Below are 23,335 nucleotides of genomic sequence, written 5' to 3'. Positions count from 1 at the left end.
TTTTATAACGAATACGGGGGCGTTCCAGGGGCTGAACGATTCCTCTAGGTGCCCCTGTGCAAACTGGTGCGCAACTAATTCCCTCAGCGCCTGCAGCTTGTCCTCGGTCAGGGGCCACTGGTCCACCCATACCGGTGGGTGTGGAAGCCATACCAGTGGGGGTGTTGACAAGCCCCGGAACCCAGTGGCCCCACCTAAAAAGAATCAGCTTCATCTATAAGGTGGGCTCCCAGCCCCTGCAGCACATCTCTACCCCACAGATTCATACGGAGCCCTTGAACGCACAGCGGGACGAACGCACCTTGCCTTCCCCGGCATGACCAAATCAACGAACGGCCCACCTCTCTTGCGGCTTGCAGTCCCACCACGCCTTGCACCCCCATCGAGTGGTTTGCTAGGGGCCACTCCGCCGCCCAGTAGCAATCCTGAATAACGGAGCGATCGGCCCCGGTGTCCAGGAGCCCTTGAAGGGGCTTTCCCTCAACTAAGAGGGTCCGCCACGGTTTATCAAGGGTTATTTCTTGTATTATTCCAATAGCCGGGGGCGGGGGATCAGGGGGCGGGGGGTCAAGGGGCGTAGCGCGAGCAATGACCATTCCCGATCCCAGGTATATACCATACGGATGATGGTTGGTGAGGGGAATCTTCCCGGGCCCTTCCCCCCCGTTCGGACGAATGAACGACCCCCGCCGCTCTTGTCTGAAGTCCCACCACTAGGGCCCTCCAGGGGAGGGGCTGTATTGGGACGTTTACAGTGTCCCCGGGTCAGATTTCCACTGGGGCCAGGCATCGGACCTCAGCCCAAGTGGCTCCCGGGACCGAAGCCTCTGGTACTCCTCTATGAGAGAAACCTTTTTCGGGCTCTCTCCCGCGGCTTACACGGGGAACGCGTGACTTGGGGCCCGCACGGGGCCCCTCTACCCGTTTCCCGACGCCGTTCGGGGTCTCCGCCTCGAGCGACATTGTTTCGCATAATGCCCGTGCTTCCCACATTCAAAGCAGGTCACACCCTTTCTCGGCTGTGCTGGGGGGCCACTTTTGTCCTGAGCTTGGCATTGAGCCATCAGGTGTCCCATCCGTCCGCACTGAAAGCACTGTCGTCCCCTTTCCCCGACTCCTGATAATCCTTTCATTATTGCCCCCGCAAGCATCTGCGCCTTGTACTCTTCTCCTCCAACCCCTTCGCATCTTTGCAGGATGTCTCCTAATGTGGCCTCTCTGGGCAGCCCTGCCAATGCTTTCCTGCAGGCACTATTTGCGTTCTCTCTGATCATCTGCTTCAATACAATTTCGGCGCCTTCCCGATCCCCTATAATACGGGTGACCGCGGACTGAATGCGTGAAACGAAATCTTGAATCGCCTCGTCCGGGCGCTGTCTGATCTGCGTTAAGGGGGAGCGATGGTCCCCTTTCTTGGGAACCTTTTGCCAGGCAGTTAGGGCAACCCTGGCAATCACCATATACACCTCGGGATCGTAGTTGACCTGCATCTCAGGAGTCTCGAATCGTCCCGTCCCGGTCATAGCTGCAAAAGCCTCGGCGGGGTTCGGGAAACCCCATCTGCATATTAGTTCTTTCGCAGCGGTGGTAAACTCAGACATCCATATAAGGCCCTGTCCGGGATCCAAACACCCGCGGGCAAGGGATTTCCAATCATTCGGGGTCAAAACGCTTTTCAGGGACATAGTGTCCAGGAGCTGGCTCACATAAGAGGAGCTGGGACCGTAGGCGGCACACGCCGCCTTCAACTCTTTGAGTTTCACCCAAGGTATCGGGGCGAAACCTCGTCCCCCGTCTGGTCTTTCTATCACGGGGAATACCTCCCATCCCGTGACGTCCTTTCCCCTCGCCGCCGCCTCTTCCAAAGAGGTAGGGCTGAAACCGCTCTCGTCCCCTCCCCACTTTTAACGATCGATTTTGTGCTTCCCACATCCATCTGCCTGAACTGTTCCCGCGTATCCCCTATCTCATTCTCAACCTCCGTCTGCGTAGCCTGACCTCCTCTTTCCCGCTCGGCGTTGGGCGTTTCACTCTGGGTGTAAGGCCCGAGATCAGGATAGATGCGGTGGTAACTCGGGGCCCGTGGGGGGGGTGTCTCTGCCTCGGCCTGACCAGTCTCCTCAGGTTGTCGGCTGTTCTCCCCTTCCTGCCCCGCTTCCTCCTTGTCAGTCTGGCAGGTCACGTCAAACTTACGAACGAGTCTCTCTGGCCCTTGAAAAGCTGCACGGAGGATACCGTGTATAAGAAAGTCCACGTCCTTTAGCTCCCCCGGGTGGGAGTCTTCATAGGCCGTCATCTGTTCCCCAATAACGTCCCATCGCTCCTCCGTGATCCCGGAATCAAGTATCCACGGGGAGGTCATAGTTACCTTCCCTATAAATTCCCTTATTGTTTTCAGCTCAATCTTTACCCCTTTACTTTTCAATATCTTGTAACAGTGCCGGGTGTACAATTCCTTATCTTCTGGCTTATATATGGGCAGCGATCGTACCGTCCCCATCTTCCTGCCTGACCTTTAGCTACCTGGCCTACGGGGCACTCTCCCTGGTCTTCCTCTATGGGGGTACCCGAGCCCCACGTTGGGCGCCAGTCGTTGCTCCCCGGGGTTTCGGGGGCAACTCTCGGGTTCTTACCCTCTCCGGGTCTTCGGACGTCTCCGGACACAGGCTGCGCATTCACACCAGGAAGAGTCAGCCAGAGGTCCAAAGCTTGGTTGCCATTTATTTGCTATCAGCGATTACATAGTTAATAAAGAGAGAGAGAACGAGAGAGAGAGAGAGAAGGAGGGAGAGAGAGCACCTATGTATCCCCCCTTGTCTTGTTCGTCTCTTATACCCCCCGTTGCCCGGGGGCAGGGTTTTCTCAGGCCATGTAGCACACTCACTCGCCACCCTCCAGCCACTAGCCTAGCAACAGCTCTGTCCATCACGAAGCGTTTGCTCTGGCTGGCCCCCAGCCACCCGTTGCCAACCATCGCTGGCTGCGGATATGGCCTTGAGGTTGCCTCCGAGCCTTGCAGGTGCAAGCTTGTTTTTCTTGCCCTGGTCCCTTTATCTCCTGTTGTTGAGTCTGTTTGGCTTTGAGCCGTTGGGTACGGTTTGTGTGCACATACTCCCTGTCTCAGCGCTTTCCCACGCTCCCCACGAAGTGCTTAACAAATACCACTCAAAAAACACAGTCAAGAAAAAGTCTTTCACCAGTTCTCCCTCCATCCCTTAACTTGTGTGGATCACTTGAGGTTCCCTTCTGAGTCCCTTTCTGTCTGACTTTACACTCACTCCCTCAGGGAGCTCATTCACTTCCATGGTTTGAACTATTGCTGTTCCAAGTGAGATTTTTGGAAAATACCCTGGGCGATAGAGAGACCGGAGGCAGAGGGACCAGCGAGGAGACCGATACAGTAGTCAAGATGGGACGGGATAATATTCACCGGACTCTGTGGGCCGTCAGGAGATGACATTTGCAAAATGTTTTGAGCTTCTCGTCAGAGAGCCACAAAATACAGCCAAAGCTTGAATACCCATATTAATGGTGAGAAGTAGAGTAGCCGAGAGGATAGAGCCCAGGCCTGAGAGTCAGAAGGACCGGGGTTCTAATCCCAGCTAGCTCTGTCACCTGTCTGCTGTGGGTCCTTGTGCAAGTCACTTCCTTCTCTGGGCTTAGGTTCCATCTTCTGGAAAATGGGGATTAAGGCCATTAGCCCCATGTGGGACATGGACTGCATCCAACTGGATTAGCTTCTATCTACCCCATCACTTAGTACAGTGCCTGGCACAGAAGCGCTTAACAAACACCATAACAAAAAAAAAAGACAAGGCTATCCAGAATTTTGTAAGCTCATTGTCGAGAGCGAATGTGTCCGTTTGGTGTTGTTTTGTACTGTCCCAAGTGCTTGGTGCAGTGCTGTACACACAGTAGGCACTCAATAGATTCGATTGAATAAATGACTGAATAAATGATCATGAATCAATAATCCCATTAGGTTCCATTCCTTCTCCCTCTGCCTCCTAAAATCTTTCTAACCAATGGAAACATGGACTAATTTGATTTTCCCCACCTCTCCCTACCCCAGGGCACTTTATCCTTCTAGAGATCCTGCATCATTAGGCCATAAGCTCCTAAAAGACCAGGAGGTGTCAGGTCTTATAGGTTTTTTATGCTCCCAGCCATCTAGTAGAGTGCTCTTGCAAAAAGCAGGCATTTAATAAATGCTGCTGAGGATGATGATGGATAAGCCTCACTTTTCTTCATCTTCCACTCCCTTCTGCATCGCCCTAACTTGCTCCCTTTGCTCTTCCCTGCCCGCCCCCTCCCCCACAGCAGTTATGTATATATCTGCAATTTTATCTATTTATATTGATGCCCATCTCCCCTCTACCCCACACCGGACTTTGAGCTCATTGTGGGCAGGGACTGTCACTGTTGACCGTTGTATTGTTCCTACCCGAGCACTTAGTACAAGTGTTCTGCACACAGTAAGTGCTTAAGAAATACGACTGAATGAATGAATTGCTCAATCAAAAGCATTTAATAAGTGCTTACTGTGTGTGCAGAGCACTGGACTAAAAACCTGGGAAAGTACAGTAAAGCAGAGTTGGCAGACATGTTCCCTGTCCACAGGGAGTGTACAGTCTACAGGTAAAAGAACAACAAACTCTGCAATATTTACTAGTGAGTACTTGACACTATTCTCAGTATTTCAAGCAGGAGAAACAGCATGGCCTAGTGGGTATGGCAGGGGTCTGGGAGGCAGAAGGGCTTGAGTTCTAATCCTGTCTCTACAACTTGTCTGCTGTGTGACCTTGAGCAAGTCACTTCACTTCCCTGGGCCTTAGTGACCTTATCTGTAAAATGGGGATTAAGACTGTGAGCCCCATGTGGGACAGGGACTGTGTCCAATCTGACTTGCATCTACCCCAGTGCTTAGTACAGTGTCTGGCACATAGTAGGTGCTTAATGAATTCCATTTTAAAAAAAAAGGAAGAAAATGGTTTGAATGCAGGCAGCCAGGAGGAAACTGATGAGCTCCTAGGTGACAGGAATAAAAATGGAGGTAAAACAATCCTCTTTCCACAGTTCTTATCTTACAGCATAATTACTACAGTGTACCATTTGATTCGCAGTGTCGTGAACACCACAAGTATTGAGAACACGTAGGCGCAGATAGGGTCATCAATCTCATATTCTGACTAAAAGGAAACAAATCAAGTTTATTATTTTTTTTTTTAATGGGACAGAAACAGAACTTTGGCTCAAGACAAACACTTAAAACACATGAAAAATGAATACAAAATTCCCTCCCTGGTATCTCTAGGGAGCTGTAATTAAGGGAATATATCTATACTGAGTTGGATATACCCCTACCCAAATTTGCCGTATGGTCCAATCAGAGGCCTGGAGGGAACTTTGAGAGGTTGTCTAGAATATTCCCCTGCCTCCTGGCAAGGTTACTTTTAAACCATCCCAGACAAACAACACTGAACCCTTCTTTAAAAGATCTCCAAAGGCTCCTCCACTGGGTTCTTTGCTGATGCTTCAATAATTATTGTGGCATTTGTTAAGCCCTTACTATGTGCCAGGTGTTGTACTAAATGTTGGGGTAGATACAAGCTAATCTGGTCAGATAGGGTCCCTGTACCCACATGGGACACACAATCTTAATCCCCATTTTCCAGTTGAGGTCACAGAGGTCCAGGGAAGTGAAGTGACTTGCCCAAGGTCAGGGAAGTAGCGTGGGAATCAGAAATCATGGGTTCTAATCCTGGCTCCACCACTTGTCAGCTATGTGACTTTGGGCAAGTCACTTAACTTCTCTGGGCCTCAGTTACCTCATCTGGAAAAAGGGGATTAAGACTGTGAGCACCATGTGGGACAACCCGATTACCTTGTATCTACCCCAGAGCTTAGAACAGTGCTTGGCACATAGTAAGCGCTTAACAAAAAACAAAAAAAAGGTCACACCGTGGACAAGCTGCCGAGCCGGGATCGGAACCCAGGTACTTTGATTCCTAAGCCCGTATACTTTCTGCTAGGTCATGCGCTTCACTGTATCTCTACCCAGCCCAGAATCTTCCTAATGGCTTCAATTTTGAACAGTGTTTGACACATAAGAAGTGCTGAACAAACACCACAATTATTAATTTTTTCACTTTCAATCAAATACTGACTATGAAATGCTCTGGATCATTGTTGTGGTTTTTTGGTTCATTTTTCTTTTTTTTAATAGTATTTGTTAAGCACTTATCATGTGTTCTAAGCATTGAGAGTTATCAGGTTGGGCACAATCCTCGTCCCACATGGGGCTCAAAGTCTAAGTAGGAGGGAGTAGGGTTCAATTCCCAGTTTACAGCTGAGGAAACTGAGGCCCAAAGAAGTGAAGTGACTTGCACAAGGTCACATAGCAGGCAACGGACAGAGCAACTGACAGACGAAACCGGAGGAGACGGTTATCAGTTGTCTAGAACAACGGCTTACCATCACTCATATGATATCCATTCATTCCATCATATTTATTGAGTGCTTACTGTGTGCAGAGCACTGTACTAAGTGCTTGGGAAGTACAATTCAGCAACAGATAGAGACAATCCCTACCCAACAACGGGCTCACAGTCTAGAAGATATCTAGAAGATATGCTATTCCTTCACACCCTTGGGTTCCGTGATTAAGGCCTCTCACGTTCTCCAAGCAGGGAAACCCATTTTTAATCTTGCTTCTAATCTTTCTTTCATTTAACCTTACAGTGCTATTTTAAACATTTCTATCATTCTGTTTTGGTTCCTCCAAATAGTCCATATCGTGCTTCAGCTTTGGGGTTCCTCAGAGAACTACATTCCCAGATAGAGGCATGATCGATACCGATTATAAAGGGGGAAGGAAGATTAGCAGGAGAAGCAATGTGGCTGGTCGATAGAGTGCGGACCTGGGAGTCTGAAGGACCTGGGTTCTAAATCGGGCTCCGCTGCTTGTCTGCTGGATGACCTTAGGCAACTCACTTCAAATCTCTGGGTCTCAGGGACCTCATCCATAAACTGGGGATTAAAACTGTGAGCTGTGGAAGCACAGTGGTCAAGGTCATGCTTTGGTCCACCCTTCTCTCTGACCTTTCCCTCTGCCTAGACTGGCTTCACCACACCGGGTGTGGCTGATGGGTCGATTGACTCCAGGCTTGGTTAATTGATTCAAGCCAGTCAAGCCCAGTAGTTTGATTAAGTCATACTACCTGGTGACTTGATTTACTCAAAGCCAAGCCCAATCATTTGATTGACTCAAATAACTTGGCCATTTGATTGACTCAAGTAACTTGGCTATTTGATTGACTCAAATATCTTGGTTTCATGATTTACTCAAATTGAGAAGCCAAGCTTGATCTGAGTCAAGCACATTACATTACTAGATAAGGGGACTGAGGCAGGTTGGCCTAGCATGAGCCTCGGCATCAGAAGGGCCTGGGTTCATTCATTCATTCATTCATTCGTATTTATTGAGTGCTTACTTTGTGCAGAGCACTGTACTAAGCACTTGGGAAGAACAAGTTGGCAACATATAGAGATGGTCCCTACCCAACAGTGGGCTCACAGTTTAGAAGGGGGAGACAGAGAACAAAACAAAACATATTAACAAAATAAAATAAGTAGAATAAATACGTACAGGTAAAATAAATAGAGTAATAAATATGTACAAACATATATACAGGTGCTGTGGGGAAGGGAAGGAGGCAAGGCGGGGGGATGGAGAGGGGGAGGAGGGGGAGAGGAAGGAGGGGGCTCAGTCTGGGAAGGCCTCCTGGAGGAGGTGAGCTCTCAGTAGGGCCTTGAAGGGAGGAAGAGAGCTAGCTTGGCGGATGTGCGGAGGGAGGGCATTCCAATCCAGGGGGATGGCGTGGGCCAGGGGTCGACGGTGGGACCAGCGAGAACGAGGCACGGTGAGGAGATTAGTGGCAGAGGAGCGGAGGGTGCGGGCTGGGCTGTAGAAGGAGAGAAGGGAGGTGAGGTAGGAGGGGGCGAGGTGATGGAGAGCCTTGAAGCCGAGGGTGAGGAGTTTCTCCCTGATGCGTAGGTTGATTGGTAGCCACTGGAGATTTTTGAAGAGGGGAGTAATATGCCCAGAGCGTTTCTGGACAAAGACAATCTGGGCAGCGGTGTGAAGTATGGATTGAAGTGGGGAGAGACAGGAGAATGGGAGATCGGAGAGGAGGCTGATACAGTAATCCAGATGGGATAGGATGAGAGCTTGAACGAGCAGGGTAGCGGTTTGGATGGAGAGGAAAGGGCGGATCTTGACAACGTTGCAGAGGTGAGACCGGCAGGTTTTGGTGACAGCTTGGATGTGAGGGGTGAACGAGAGAGCGGAGTCGAGGATGACACCAAGGTTGCGGGCTTGTGAGACGCGAAGGACGGTAGTGCCGTTAACAGCGATGGGGGTTCCAATCCCAAATTTGCCACTTGTCTGCTGTGTGAGCTTGGGCGAGTCACTTCACTTCTCTTGGCTTCAGTTCCCTCATCTGGAAAATGGGGGTGAAGACTGAGTGCCCCAGGTGGGACAAGGAACTGTGTCCAACCTGACAACAGTGCATCTACCCCAGCATAAGCTCTTAACAAATACTATTATTATTATTATTTATTATTATTATTATTACAGTGCCTGGCACATAAGTGCTTTAACAGATACCATTTAAAAAAGGGAAGTGACTTACCCAATTTCCCCTAAGAGTTGGTATTAGAATCCAGCTCTTTCCGACTCCCAGGCCTAGGCTCTAACTGCTAGGCCATGCTGACTCCTCCAACTCTCTCCAAGCACTCCTTGAATGGAAGTGAGAGGATCAGCTGCACCCAGTTCATTCCCACCGCTCCCCCACACCTCCTCCACACTCAGAAAAATGCCCTCTCCCCTCACCGCCACCAGGGAACCAGGGACTGCCAGTGGCTTGAGGGCACAACCATTACTGCAGGCAGAGGAGGAGAGATACAATTTTGGTCACCCTAAGACTCCCATGGGCTTTCGATCTGGAGCAAGGAGCAAGGGAAGTGGCCACAGTCCTGGAATACTCTTTTTTTTCTGGTATTTGTTAATCACTTAGTATGTGTTAAACATTATTCTAAGCACTGGGTTGGCACAGGTCAATTAGGTCGGACACAATCCCTGTCCCTCATGGGTCTCACGGTCTAAGTAAGAGGGAGACCAGTTAACGAATCCCCGTTTTGCTATTTAAGAAACTGAGGTCCAGAGAAGTCAAGCCATTACCCAAGGTCACACAGCAAGCGAGTGGCGGAACCGGAATGAGAACCCAGGCCCTCTGACTCCACAACCCGTGTTCTTTCCACAGGTTTTTTGGGGATCGCTGGAAATTTCACAGTGCTTGAAGAGCAGTCTGCCAATGTTTGGGGAATCCGTGTGAGTCGACCTCAGTGTGGCCAGCCGAGGAAGGGTCTAACCACCTGGTCTTCCGTGATCTGGCCTGAACTTCCAGGTAGGACCCAACCCGGCCCAAATGTCCTCACTCTGGCCAGATTCCTCATCATCTGGGAAGGTTCATGAGATCGGGTTTTGATGACGCTTGTCTCATTGTCTCCCCCTTTAGTTTCAGGCCCTTAATGTATGAGCCCTTCTCTGGGGATTGTCTCCCCTTTCAATTCAAGTGCTCAAGTTAGGACCCTGTCAAAGGGGAATCCTCTCCCCTTCAGTTTGAGGCGCTCAGAAACAAGTTCAGAAGTGAAACCGAGCCACCACAATATGCAGCAGAACAGTGTATCCCACGCTTGGCCTAATTGAAAGGGGGACAGATGCCTACAGACACTCACACATTCACAATTATGGCAAAAAAATAGCTACCAATCTGACTGGCTTCCCCGAGGTTTTTGAAGATAGTCCCATGTCAGAGGAGTTTCAAGGAAGCCGGAGGTAGGATGTGAGGGATAGGTCGGCGGTGAGATAGATGCGATCGAGGTACAGTGAGAAGGTGAGCACCAGAGGAGCCAAACGTGTGGACTGGGTTACAGTAGGAGAAAAGTAAGGTGAGGTAGGAGGGAGCAAGGTGGTTAAGTGGTTTAAAGTGAATGGTGAGGAGTTTTTGCTATAGTCACAGGGAAGCTTGACCTATTTGTCGAATTAAGGGCCCTGGGGCTTCTCAGTCCCAATCAAATCAGCTTTCTGCACAGAGCCCCAGCCCCTGTTCTGCTATGAGTGGCAACCACCTCAACACTCTTCCTCCCCACTATTATTCACAAACACACACACACACATACTTCCACTCAGTAATGGGGTCAATCTGGGAGTTGAATGTGCCCACAGTGTAAGAGGCCAAGGAGAAGTACTGAACAGCAGCTTTGGAGAAGATTCCTCTGGCCACTGGAACCAGAACCAGCCTCTGTTCTGAGAGCAGCAGCCTGCCCCCTGGTGGCACCCAATCGTTATTCTGGGAGTCCGTGCCTCTCTATTAACTCTGGTGACACCAGGCTTGTTCAGAGAGACTGTGCCTGGTGACAGTGTAGTACGGCATAGTACAGCGGGAGGCTTGTTCTGGGAGGCTGCTTCTCTCTACCACCCCATGGTTGTTCTCTATCTACACTCCCTCCCTTGGTGAATTCATGGCTTCAACTATCCTCGCTACGCTGATGACACCCAAATCTACATCTCTGCGCCTGCTCTCTCTCCCTCCCTTCAGGCTCGGGTCTCTTCCTGCCTTCAGGACATCTCCATCTGGATGTCTGCCCGCCATCTAAAACTCAATATGTCCAAGACTGAACTCCTTATCTTCCCTCCCAAACCCTGCCCTCTCCCTGACTTTCCCATCATTGTAGACGGCACTACCAACCTTCCCGTCTCACAAGCCCGCAACCTTGGCGTCATCCTCGACTCCGCTCTCTCGTTCACTCCTCACATCCTGTCCGTCACCAAAACCTGCCAGTCTCACCGTGTTTGTACCCACCCCACATAGTAAGCACTTAACAAATGCCATCATTATTATTATTATTATTACCACCATAAACAGCGGCACACTTTAGCCCATGCTTAGTCTAATTAAAACGGGGGTAGATGTGGACACACTCACACACCCACACACAATTATGACCAAAGAGAGCTACCAATCCTACTGGCTTCCCCAAATTTCCTGAAGATAGTCTCACATCAGAGGAGTTTCAAGGAGTCCGGCCGCCCGCAGCACACCATCCTGGTAAAGTCTTAGGTGCTTTGGCCTCAGCCCCAATAAGGTGTCTCGGTGCAGGTCTTAGATATTTCTTTTCTTTGTTCTGCGGCCCCAGAGGGGACAGTTCTTTCCCCCTTTTATCGGTTGTGGGGTTTTTTTGGGTGGGGGGGGTCAGGAAGGGGGAGTTGTGGCAGAAGTTCCTTTTGCTGCTCCGATTCCCTGCTACCTGCAGCTCAGGTGGTTTATTACCAGGAGAAGCCAGGGAGGACCATGACCCTGACTTCCCCATGCTTACTTACCCCTTGGGCTCAAACCCATCTTGTAGCCTTTATAGTAAGTGCTTGACAAATGCCATCATCGCTATTATTATCATTATTATCTTGTATCTACCTAAGCACTTAGTATAGTAGTATCAAGTAAGCACTTCACAAATATCAAAATTATTATTATTAGATAGAGCATGGGCCTGGGAGTCAGCAGGACCCGGGTTCTTATCCCAGCTCCAGTACTTTTCTGCCGCTTGACTTCGGGTAAGTCACCTACCTTCTCCGTGCCACAGTCACCTCAAGTAAAATGGGTATTAAGACAGTGAACCTCATGTGGGACAGGGACTGTGTCCATCCCAATTTGCTTCTATCTATCCCAATGCTTTTAATACAGTGCCTGCCACACTGTACTGAGAAGTAACATGGCTTAGTGGAAAGAACACGGGCTTGGGAGTCAGAGGTCGTGGGTTCTAATCCTGGCTCCGCCCCTTGTCAGCTGTCTGACTTTGGGCAAGTGACGTAAATTCTCTGTGCCTCAATTAGCTCATCTGTAAAATGGGGACGAAGACTGTGAGCGCTTAACAAGTACCAGCATTATTGTTATCCTAGTATGTGCTTAACAAACACCACAAAGATGATGATGATGATGATGATGATGATTACCTACAATACTTTCCCACTCTGGTGCCCCCAGTAGCTCTGGGCTTTCAAAACAGGTACGTTTGAATCCCAGCCCTTCCGGATCCCGCGTTTGGTCTTACCCTGCTTGACTGCTCACCCCAGTTACTTCCCCAGGGAACGGTTTCTGCCGCTTTCACGATATTCCGAAAGCACCTTGCCCCTGCTGCCCGCTGTTAAACAATAGGTGAAACAGCAAAATGTAAATGTAGATTCTTTCCTTCCAGAGAGAAGGAATTCCTTCTTCATCTAGTTGCTCCCACATGTGTACAAACATGGAACTCAGTCCTATATACAAGATGATGATTGTGGAACTTTAAGTTCTTACCTTGGGCTAAACACTGAACTAAGCAATGGGAATTAGACCTAGCTGAGCACCCTAACTGAGGCCCAGAGAAGCAAAGTGACTTGCCCAATTCATTTTATTCATGATGAGTATCTATCTATAATTCTATTTATTTATATTGATGCTATTGATGCCTGTCTACTTGTTTTGTTTTGTTGTCTCCACCCTTCTAGACTGTGAACCCATTGTTGGGTAGGGATTGGGATTGTCTCTGTTGACAAATTGTACTTTCCAAGTGCTTAGTACAGTGCTTTGCACACAGTAAGCCCTCAATAAATACGATTGAATGAATGAATGAATAAATGAACGGTCACAGAACTGACATGCGGCGGAGGTGGGATTAGAACCCCGGTCCTTCTGACTCCCAGGCCCGGGCTCTGTCCACTAGGGCCATGCTGATTCTACCCCTCCCTCCGCTCCTCAGAATGCCAGGTGCTGGCTACACAGATGGCCACACGCCACCCTATGTGACTTGTCACCCTCTGGTGGCATGGCCACCCCTGTTGGGATCAACCATTAATCGATGGTACTTATTGAGCGCTTACTCTGAGCAGAGCCCTCTAGTAAGTGTTTGGGAAAGGACAATAGAACAATAGAGCACAGGCCTGGGAGTCAGAAGCACCTGTGTGTATATATATATATATATATATATGTTTGCACGTATTTATTACTCTATTTATTTTATTTGTACATATTTATTCTATTTATTTTATGCTGTTAATATGCTTTGTTTTGTTCTCTGTCTCCCCCTTCTAGACTGTGAGTCCACTGTTGGGGAGGGACCGTCTCTATATGTTGCCAACTTGTACTTCCCAGGCACTTAGTACAGTGCTCTGCACACCATAAGCGCTCAATAAATACGATTGAATGAATGAATGAATGGGCTCTAATTCTGGCTCTGGCACTTACCTCCTGTGTGATTTCCCTTCTCTGGGCCTCAGTTCCCTCATCTGTAAAATGGGGATTCAACACATGGACTTGTATCCAACCTGATCTACACTAGCGTGAAGGACAGTGCCTGATACAGTGCTTATAAATACAAGTTAAAAACTCGTATCATCAAAAAGAGAGAAACTGCTGCCACCTCTAGACTTCTTTTCTCCTCAGAGTCTCCCTCACTTCACCCAAATGACAGAAATGGAGCGGGCAGGGTCTCTGACAACAAGACTTCCCTCGGCATGGCATCCAAAAGCCCTCGGGGGCAGGTGGCTGGGATGATCCCCACCGACCCCCAGATCTCACCATCCATGCAGGGGCATTTTGGGCAAGAGGAAGAGGAGGAGAGAGCAGAGACACACCTGAGCGTGGTGTGGCACGTGGGACACCTGGACATCGCCTGCTACGACACGGGTGACCCCATCATCTACTTTATGCCAGATGCCCCAGACCATGAAAATCTCCAACCCCTCCAGTGAGTCGTGGATGAGATCGGGCCTTGGTCCATCGTGACCTGCATGAAAGGGGATGAGAACATGACTCGGTTTCTGGAAGGATTGGCCTCCCCAGGTTCTGGCAACAACAAAGTGATGGGAAGACCTGAAGTAGTCCTGTTTCCCAGCGTGGATTTCCGCCTGGATCAGCAAGCAGCGCCTGCTCTCTGGCTCCTTCTCCTTCATCACGGAGCCCATGAGCCCCACAGAGAAGATTCTTTTCCTCGCATCCATCATGCCATTCGACTGTCCCGTGACAGTCCGTGCTCTCGGGGGATTGCTAAAGTTCCTGGACCAGAAGAGAATAGGGGTGGAGCTGGAAGAAAGCAGTGGGGTCGTCCCCATCCTCGGCTTCAAGAAGTTTGTCCTGACAAATCTAGTGAGTGTGGATTGGGACACCAACTACGTGCTGCAGATACTCAAGAGTGAGGCCCATTCATCGGTATACAAGCTGGCCCCAGGCCTGAAGGAGGGACTCAGTGTGTTTGGACTCCTGAACAGGTGCTGCTGTAAGTGGGGAAAAAAACAACTCAGGCTGTGGCCGATGCGCCTGACCCGGGACCTGAGTGAGCTGAACACCCAGCTGGATGGCATCCAGTTCTTTCTGCAGCCCCGGAAACTGGAGATGGCCCAGGCGCTCCACGGCCTACTGGGGAACATCAAGAACGTGCCCCTGATCCTCAGACGGATGACACTGTCTCACACCAAGGCCAGCGACTGGCAGGCCCTGTACAAGCCCAGCCCACACCCTCCGCTCCTCTGCCGCTAATCTCCTTACCGTGCCTCGTTCTCCCCCGTCCTGCCGTCGATCCCCGGCCCACATCCTCCCCCTGGCCTGGAATGCCCTCCCTCCGCACATCCGCCAAGCTAGCTCTCTTCCTCCCTTCAAAGCCCTACTGAGCGCTCACCTCCTCCGGGAGGCCTTCCCAGACTGAACCCCCTCCTTCCTCTTTCCCCTACTCCCCCTCCCCGTCCCCCCCCGCCTTACCTCCTTCCCCTCCCCACAGCACCTGTATATATGTATATATATTTGTACATATTTATTACACTATTTATTTATTCTATTTTATTTGGTTTATATGTTTTGTTTTGTTGTCTGTTTCCCCCTTCTAGACTGTGAGCCCGCTGTTGGGTAGGGACCATCTCTATATGTTGCTAACTTGTACTTCCCAAGCGCTTAGTACAGTGCTCTGCACACAGTAAGCGCTCAATAAATACGATTGAATGAATGAATGAATGATGATGATGATGGAATGTGTTAAGCGCTTACTACGTGCCAGGCACAGAACTAACTGCTGGGATGGATACAAGCAAACCCAGTTGGACACAGTCACCGTCCCGTGTGGGGCTCCCAGTCTCAATCCCCATTTTACAGATGAGGTGAGGCACAGAAATGTGAAGTGACTTGCCCAGGGTCACACGGCAGACAAGCGGTAGAGCTGGGATAAAAATCCATGACCTTCCGACTCCTAGGCCCGTTGCTCTATCCACTATGTCATGCTGCTTCCCCAGCATGCTGGACCTCTAATCCCAGTCACTGGCCTGTTCTGTGTGACTTTCATCATCAATCGTATTTATTGAGCGCTTACTGTGTGCAGAGCACTGTACTAAGCGATTGGGAAGTACAAGTTGGCAACATATAGAGACAGTCCCACCCAACAGTGGGCTCACAGTCCAAAAAGGGGAGACAGAGAACAAAACCAAACATACTAACAAAATAAAATAAATAGAATAGATATGTACAAGTAAAATAAATAAATAGAGTAATAAATATGTACAAACATATATACATATATACAGGTGCTGTGGGGAAGGGAAGGAGGTAAGATGGGGGGATGGAGAGGGGGACGAGGGGGAGAGGAAGGAAGGGGCTCAGTCTGGGAAGGCCTCCTGGAGGGGGTGAGCTCTCAGTAGGGCCTTGAAGGGAGGGAGAGAGCGAGCTTGGCAGATGGGCAGAGGGAGGGCATTCCAGGCCCGGGGGATGACGTGGGCCGGGGGTCGATGGTGGGACAGGCGAGGACGAGGTACGGTGAGGAGATTAGCAGCAGAGGAGCGGAGGGTGCGGGCTGGGCTGTAGAAGGAGAGAAGGGAGGTGAGGTAGGAGGGGGCGAGGTGATGGACAGCCTTGTAGCCCAGGGTGAGGAGTTTCTGCCTGATGTGCAGATTGATTGGTAGCCACTGGAGATTTTTGAGGAGGGGAGTAATATGCCCAGAGTGTTTCTGGACAAAGATAATCCGGGCAGCAGCATGAAGTATGGATCGAAGTGGGGAGAGACACGAGGATGGGAGATCAGAGAGAAGGCTGATGCAGTAGTCCAGACGGGATAGGATGAGAGCTTGAACGAGTAGGGTAGCGGTTTGGATGGAGAGGAAAGGGCGGATCTTGGCAATGTTGCGGAGCTGAGACCGGCAGGTTTTGGTGACGGCTTGGATGTGAGGGGTGAATGAGAGAGCGGAGTCGAGGATGACACCAGGTTTGCGGGCTTGTGAGACGGGAAGGATGGTAGTGCCGTCAACAGAGATGGGAAAGTCAGGGAGAGGGCAAGGTTTGGGAGGGAAGATAAGGAGTTCAGTCTTCGAAATGTTGAGCTTTAGGTGGCGGGCAGACATCCAGACGGAGATGTCCTGAAGGCAGGAGGAGATGCGAGCCTGGAGAGAGGGGGAGAGAGCAGGGGCAGAGATGTAGATCTGGGTGTCATCAGCGTAGAGATGATAGTTGAAGCCGTGGGAGCAAATGAGGTCACCAAGGGAGTGCGTGTAGGTCGAGAACAGAAGGGGACCAAGCACTGAACCTTGGGGAACTCCCACAGTAAGAGGATGGGAGGGGGAGGAGGAGCCTGCAAAAGGGACTGAGAAAGAACGACCGGAGAGATAAGAGGAGAACCAGGAGAGGACGGAGTCAGTGAAGCCAAGGTCGGATAGTGTGTTGAGGAGAGGGGGGTGGTCCACAGTGTCGAAGGCAGCTGAGAGGTCGAGGAGGATTAGGACAGAGTATGAGCCATTGGATTTGTTAAGCAGGAGGTCATTGGTGACCTTTGAGTGGGCAGTTTCCGTGGAATGTAGGGGACGGAAGCCAGACTGGAGGGGGTCGAGGAGAGAGTTGTTGTTGAGGAATTCTAGGCAGTGCGTGCAGACAACTCGTTCAAGGAGTTTGGAAAGGAATGGTAGGAGGGATATGGGGCGATAACTAGAAGGTGAGGTGGGGTCAAGAGAGGGTTTTTTTAGGATGGGAGAGACATGGGCATGTTTGAAGGCAGAGGGGAAGTAACCAGTGGAGAGTGAGCGGTTGAAGATGTGACTTTGGACAACTCTTCTCATTGCCTTAGTTTCTTCCTCTGTAAAATGGTGATTAAATACCTTTTCTTCTTCCCTATTAATTAATTAATGTGGCTTTAATTATGGTGCTTGTTAAGCACTTACTATGTGCCAAGCACTGTTCTAAGCATTGTGGTAGATATGAGGTCATAATAATAGTAAGAAGAACAGTATTTGTTAAGCGCGTACCATGTGCCAAGCACTTTTCTAAGCACTGGGGGTGGGGGGATACAGGGTAATCAGGTTGTCCCATATGGGGCTCACAGTCTTCACCCCCATTTTACAGATGAGGTAACAGGCCCAGATAAGTTAAGTGACTTGCCTAAAGTCACACAGCTGACAAGTGGCGGAGCCAGGATGAGAACCCATGACCTCTGACTCCCAAGCCCGTGCTGTTTCCATTCATTCGTTCATTCAACCATATTTAATGAGCACTTATTGTGTGCAGAGCACTGTACTAAGTGCTTGGGAAGTACAAGTCAGCAACATATAGGGACGGTCGCAACCCAACAACGGGCTCACAGTCTAGAAGGGGGAAATGTATCAAGCACTGTTCTAAGCCCTGGGGGAGATACAAGTTAATCAGTCCAGCTACAGTCTCAGTCCCACACAAAGTCACAGCTGTGTGACTTTGGGCAAGTCACTTAACTTCTCTGTGCCTCAGTTCCCTCATCTGTAAAATGGGGATTAAGACTGTGAGCCCTGCGTGGGACTACCTGATCACCTTGTAACCTCCCCAGCGCTTAGAACAGTGCTTTGCACATAGTAAGCGCTTAATAAATGCCATCATTATTATTATTTATCATGAGCCCCACGAGAGGGACACGGACTGTGTCCAACCCTATTTGGCTGAAGCAGATACAGGGACATCTGCTCCAGCGCTTAGGTACAGGGCCTGGCACATAGTAGGCACTTCACAAATGCCACAATTATTGCGGTTATTATTATTATTATTATTATTATTTCGCAGTTGCGGAAACAAGGTCAAACAGCAGGCAATGGTGAAAGTGTGATTAGAACCCAGGCCCGTGCTCTATCCACCGGGTCACACTGGGAAGCAGCATAGCCTAGGGGCTAGAGCCCAGGCCTGGGAATCAGAAGGACCTGGGTTCCACTTGCCTGCTGGGTGACCTTGGGCAAGTCACTTCACTTATCTGGGCCTCAGTGACCTCATCTGTAAAATGGGAATTGGGACTGTGAGTCACATGTGGGACAGGGACTGTGTCCAACCCCCAGGTAGCTTGCACCTACCCCAGTGCTTAGTACAGTGTCTGGCATATGGTAAGCACCGAACAAATACCACAGTCATCATTAGTATTATCACCAAGGCTTGGCACCCTCCAGACGACGCTGCCTGCCCTGCTGCCCTCCCCCAAGGGGACCTCATCTATTTCCACTGACCCCGTCTCCCAGGAAAATCGAGTGGTCAGAAGTGCTCCGCCCTTGCCCAGTTAGCACATAGTAAGCGCTAAATAAATGCCATCATTACTATTATTATCTCCTTCTCACCTTCGAAGGTTGGACATGGTCTCCATCCCACATGGGGCTCACAGTCTTGATCCCCATAACAATAATAATAATAATGATAGCATTTATTAAGCGCTTACTATGTGCAATGCACTGATCTAAGCGCTGGGGAGGTGACACGGTCATCAGATTGTCCCACGGGGGGCTCACAGTCTTCATCCCCATTGTACAGATGAGGGAACTGAGGCACAGAGAAGTTAAGTGACTTGCCCAAAGTCACACAGCTGGCAATTGGGGGAGCCAGGATTCAACCCATGACCTCTGACTCCAAAGCCCGGGTTCTTTCCACTGAGCCACGCTGCCTCTCAATAATAATGATGATGGTGCTATTGGCTAAGCACTTACAATGGGCCAGGCACCGCACTGAGCACTGGGTGGATACAGGCAAATCAAGTTGGACATGGTCCCTGTCCCACTTGGGGCTCCTGATCTTAATCCCCATTTTACAGATGAGGGAACTGAGGCCCAGAGTAGTGAAGTGACTTGCCCAAGGTAAAACAGCCAACAAGTGGCCGAGCTGGGATCAGAACACAGGTTCTTCTGACTCCCAGGCCTGTGAGCTACCCACTTGCCTGCTGTGTGACCTTGGGCAAGTCACTACATTTCTCTGCCTCGGTTTCCTCACCTATCAAATGGGGATGACATGAGATGAGGAGGAGGCAGGAAAGGGCAGGGGACAGGGTGAGGATGAAGGGCGGGGGTGCCCATGATGGAGTGAGGGGCTGCATGGGTCACAGCAACATGGAGGTTTTTGAGAGGAGGGCATCGGACGGCTGGGAGACAGGTCAGCTTAGCAGGCAGCAATCGGAAAGTGGGTAACTGTATTTGGGCAGCGACTTGGGGAAGATTGGTTGGCCAAGAAGGAGGAGAGAGAACAACCCGCCTCTCTATGGGCAAAAAATGCCCCAAGGTCACATGAGATGAGATCTCTATAGTCCCACTCGTGCATACTGCTCTTTTTAGCTGGGCTCCTTGAGCACCAGTAAAATCTCTCTATCAGTAGCAGCGTGGCCTAGTAGGAAGAGAAGCAGCGTAGTCTAGTGGATAGAGCACAGGCCTGGGAGTCGGAAGGACCTGGCACAGGGGTAGATTCAAACTACCAGGTTGGTCACGGTACATGTCCCACATGGGGTTCACAGTGTCCAAATTACAGATGAGGTAACTGAGGCTCAGAGAAGGTAAGTGACTTCCCCAAGGTCCCGCAGCAGACCAGTGGCAGAGCTGGGACTAGAACCCAGGTCCTTCTGACTCCCAGGCCTGTGTTCCATCCACTAGGCCGGGCAGCTGCTTAGAACAGTGCTTGGCACACAGTAAGAGCTTAACATATACCATCAGTATTATTATTAGCTGAGCAGATAATATTAGTTACTATTAACGCCACCTTTGATTTTAGATTGTAAGCTCGTACACTAGACTGTGAGCTCATTATGGGCAGAGAACGTGTCTGCTGAATCTGTTGGATTGTACTTTCCCAAGTGGTTAGTACAGTACGCTGCACATAGAAAGTGCTCAATACATTCCATTGACTGACTGATCGACAGTACGATTTAAACACCTCCCCCACGACCTCGGAGAGGAGGATTCTGCACAGAATAACCTTTTGTCAGGCAACCCCTGGCTTGGGTGTTAGGCTTGGGTCGGATCAAGCCACTGGCAACAGTTCTTGTCCCCGAGCGCCGGGTGGAGATTCACGTGGTAGAACCAGGACCTACTGGCAGGTGGCGCCCGAGGCTCGGGAAAGGCCAGCAAGGCTCAATCTCAGCCAATTCCTCCAGAAGCCAACAAGGATCGATCAACCGATCCATCCATCAATCGTATTCATTGAACGCTTCCAGTGTGCACAACACTGCGCTAAGCGCTTGGGAGAGCACACTACAACAGAGTTGGTCAATACGTTCCCTGCCCATAACCACCTTACGGTCAGTCCGTCAGTCCATGGTATTTATTGAGAACTTACTGAGTGCTGAGCACTGTCCTAAACTCTCGGGAGAGTACACTATACCTGAATCGGTAGACATGTTCCCTGCCCACAATGAGCTTGCAGTCTAGAGAGGGAGTCAGTCAGTCAACTGTATTGATTGAGCGCTTCTCCCCCTTCTAGACTGTGAGCCCACTGTTGGGTAGGGACTGTCTCTATATGTTGCCAACTTGTACTTCCCAAGCGCTTAGTACAGTGCTCTGCACACAGTAAGTGCTCAATAAATACGATTGATTGATTGATTACTGTGCAGAACATTGTACTAAACTCTAGGGAGAGGACGAGTTAGTAGACACATTCCCTGCCCACACTTCCCAAGCGCTTAGTACAGTGCTCTGCACATAGTAAGCACTCAATAAATACGATTGATGATGATGATGAGGGAGCTTACAGTCTAGAGGGGGAGACAGACATTAAAGTAAATTACAGATATACACATAATCAATCAATCCATCAATGGAATTCATTGAGCGCTTACCCTGTGCTGAGCACCACACTAAGCCCTCGGGAGCGGACCGTATGACAGAATCAGCGGATACGTTCCCCGCCCAAGGCACCTCCAGTCTAGAGGGGGAGATGGAAATCAATGTAAATAAATAATTACTAATACTCAATTTTTAAAAGTGCAGTGGGACTGAGGGTGGGGCGGCGCAAATAAAGTCCTCTAGACCGTAAGCTGGATCTCAAATTTCTGAATCGCGGTTTTGCCCGAATCTCGACTTGCTACTCCAAATCGATGAGTCAAAGCTTGAGGAGCCAGAGATAGGGGGATGGCAAATGAGTCTCTCTCCTTCCACCTCCCCGCTAGGGTTTTGGGAATCAAAATGTCCGGCTTGTCAGGACGATGCTGGTTTAGAAATGCCCAGATGCGGAGAGTGTCATTCCAAATGGAGTCGCCAAGGGCCTGAGAGTCAAAAGGAACTGGGTTCTAATCCTGGCACTGCCACTTGTCTGCTGCCGTTTGACACTGGGCAAGTCACTTCACTTCTCTGGCCCTCACTTCCCTCATCTGGAAAATGGGGATGAAGACTGTGAGCCCCATGGGGGACGGGGACTGTGTCCAACCTGATTAGCTTGGATCTACCCCAGAGCTTAGTACAGTGCCTGGCATAGTAAGCGATCAGCTTTGGACCTACCTCAGTGCCTAGTACAGTGCCTGGGCTCAGAGCAAGTTGGTGTCATCCTTGACTCCGCTCTCTCGTTCACCCCTCACATCCAATCCGTCACCAAAAGCTGCCGGTCTCACCTCCGCAACATCGCCAAGATCCGCCCTTCCCTCTCCATCCAAACCGCTACCTTGCCGGTTCAATCTATCATCTTATCCCGACTGGATTACTGCATCAGCCTCCTCTCTGATCTCCCATCCTCCTGTCTCTCCCCACTTCAGTCTGTAATTCACGCTGCTGCCCGGATCATCTTTGTAGTAAGCGCTTAACAAGTACCATCATGATGACTGCATGTAGAGCTCTGTACTAAGCACCTGGGAGGGGACAATAGAACAGAATTGGTAGAGATGTTCCCAGGCACCAGATCGTATGGCTCCGGGGGTCCCTGTCCCCCAGGCCATCCCACCATTCCAAGTAACTGGGACTCTGAGCAGCCACTGCTGTGCGGGGAAAAGCTTCTGCCCTTGATGCGCTCTCTTCCCCGCTCCTTGCTCCAGATCAAAAGTCCGTGGGAGTCTCAGGGCGAACAGAATTGTGCCACCCCTGCTCTGCCTGCAAGAATGGATGCACCCTCAAGTCACTGGCACTCCCTGGCTCCAGCGTGTCCCCGGCCCCTGCCTCTCCATCCTCCACTGGTAGGGAAGAGGGCGTTTTCCTTTGGAGGGAGGGGTTGGGGGGAACAGAGCGGGTGGAGCTGATCCGCTCACTCTTGTTCAAGGAGGGCTTGGAGAGAGTTGGAGGAGGCAGCACAGCCTAGCAGATACAGCCTGGGCCTGGGAGTTGGAAAGAGCTGGATTCCAATGCCAACGTTGCCACTTAGGGGACCTTGGGCAAGTCACTTCCAGTTTTTGAATGGTATCTGTTAAAGCGCTTATCATGTACCAGGCACTATACTAAGTGCTGGGGTAGATGCACCATTGTCAGGTTGGACACAGACCACTGTCCCACATGGGGCTCACAGTCTTCATCCCCATTTTCCAGATGAGGGAACTAAGGCCCAGAGAAGTAAACTGACCCACCCAAGCTCACGGAGCGGACAAGTGGCAAAGTTAGGATTGGAATCCAGGTCCTTCTGACTCGCAGGCTCGTGCTCTAATCACTAAGCCAAACTGCTTCACTTCCTTTGTCTAGAAAATGGGGATTAAGACTGTGAAACCCATGTGGGACAGGGACTGTGTCCAACCCAATTTGCTTGTATCCACCCCAACGCTTAGTACACTGCCTGGCACATAGGAAGCACTTAACAAATGCCATTATTATTATTAGTAGTAGTAGTAGTAGTAATAATAATAATAATAATAATAATAATAACGGAGAACCCATACAGCCCCAGACAGATACATCCTCATGAGGTACTGGAGCGTGAGAACACCAGGGCCTGGAATCCCCTCCCTTTTGATAACTGAAAGACTATTACTCTCCCCACCTTCTCAGCCTTATTGATGGCACATCTCCATATCCAAGAGGCCTTCCCTCACTAAGCCC

At 50.1% G+C, this 23,335-nt stretch overlaps 1 pseudogene; it reads left to right on the top strand.

Moving 5' to 3' along the window:
• Positions 1 to 23,335, top strand: part of LOC119923428 — a 47,487-nt pseudogene that overhangs the window by 7,632 nt on the left and 16,520 nt on the right.

The sequence above is a fragment of the Tachyglossus aculeatus genome, unplaced genomic scaffold (assembly GCF_015852505.1).
Source record: "Tachyglossus aculeatus isolate mTacAcu1 unplaced genomic scaffold, mTacAcu1.pri scaffold_198_arrow_ctg1, whole genome shotgun sequence".
Lineage (NCBI taxonomy): Eukaryota > Metazoa > Chordata > Mammalia > Monotremata > Tachyglossidae > Tachyglossus > Tachyglossus aculeatus.
The sequence above is the reverse complement of the archived record's forward strand: the minus strand, read 5'-3'. Positions and strand labels throughout refer to the sequence as shown.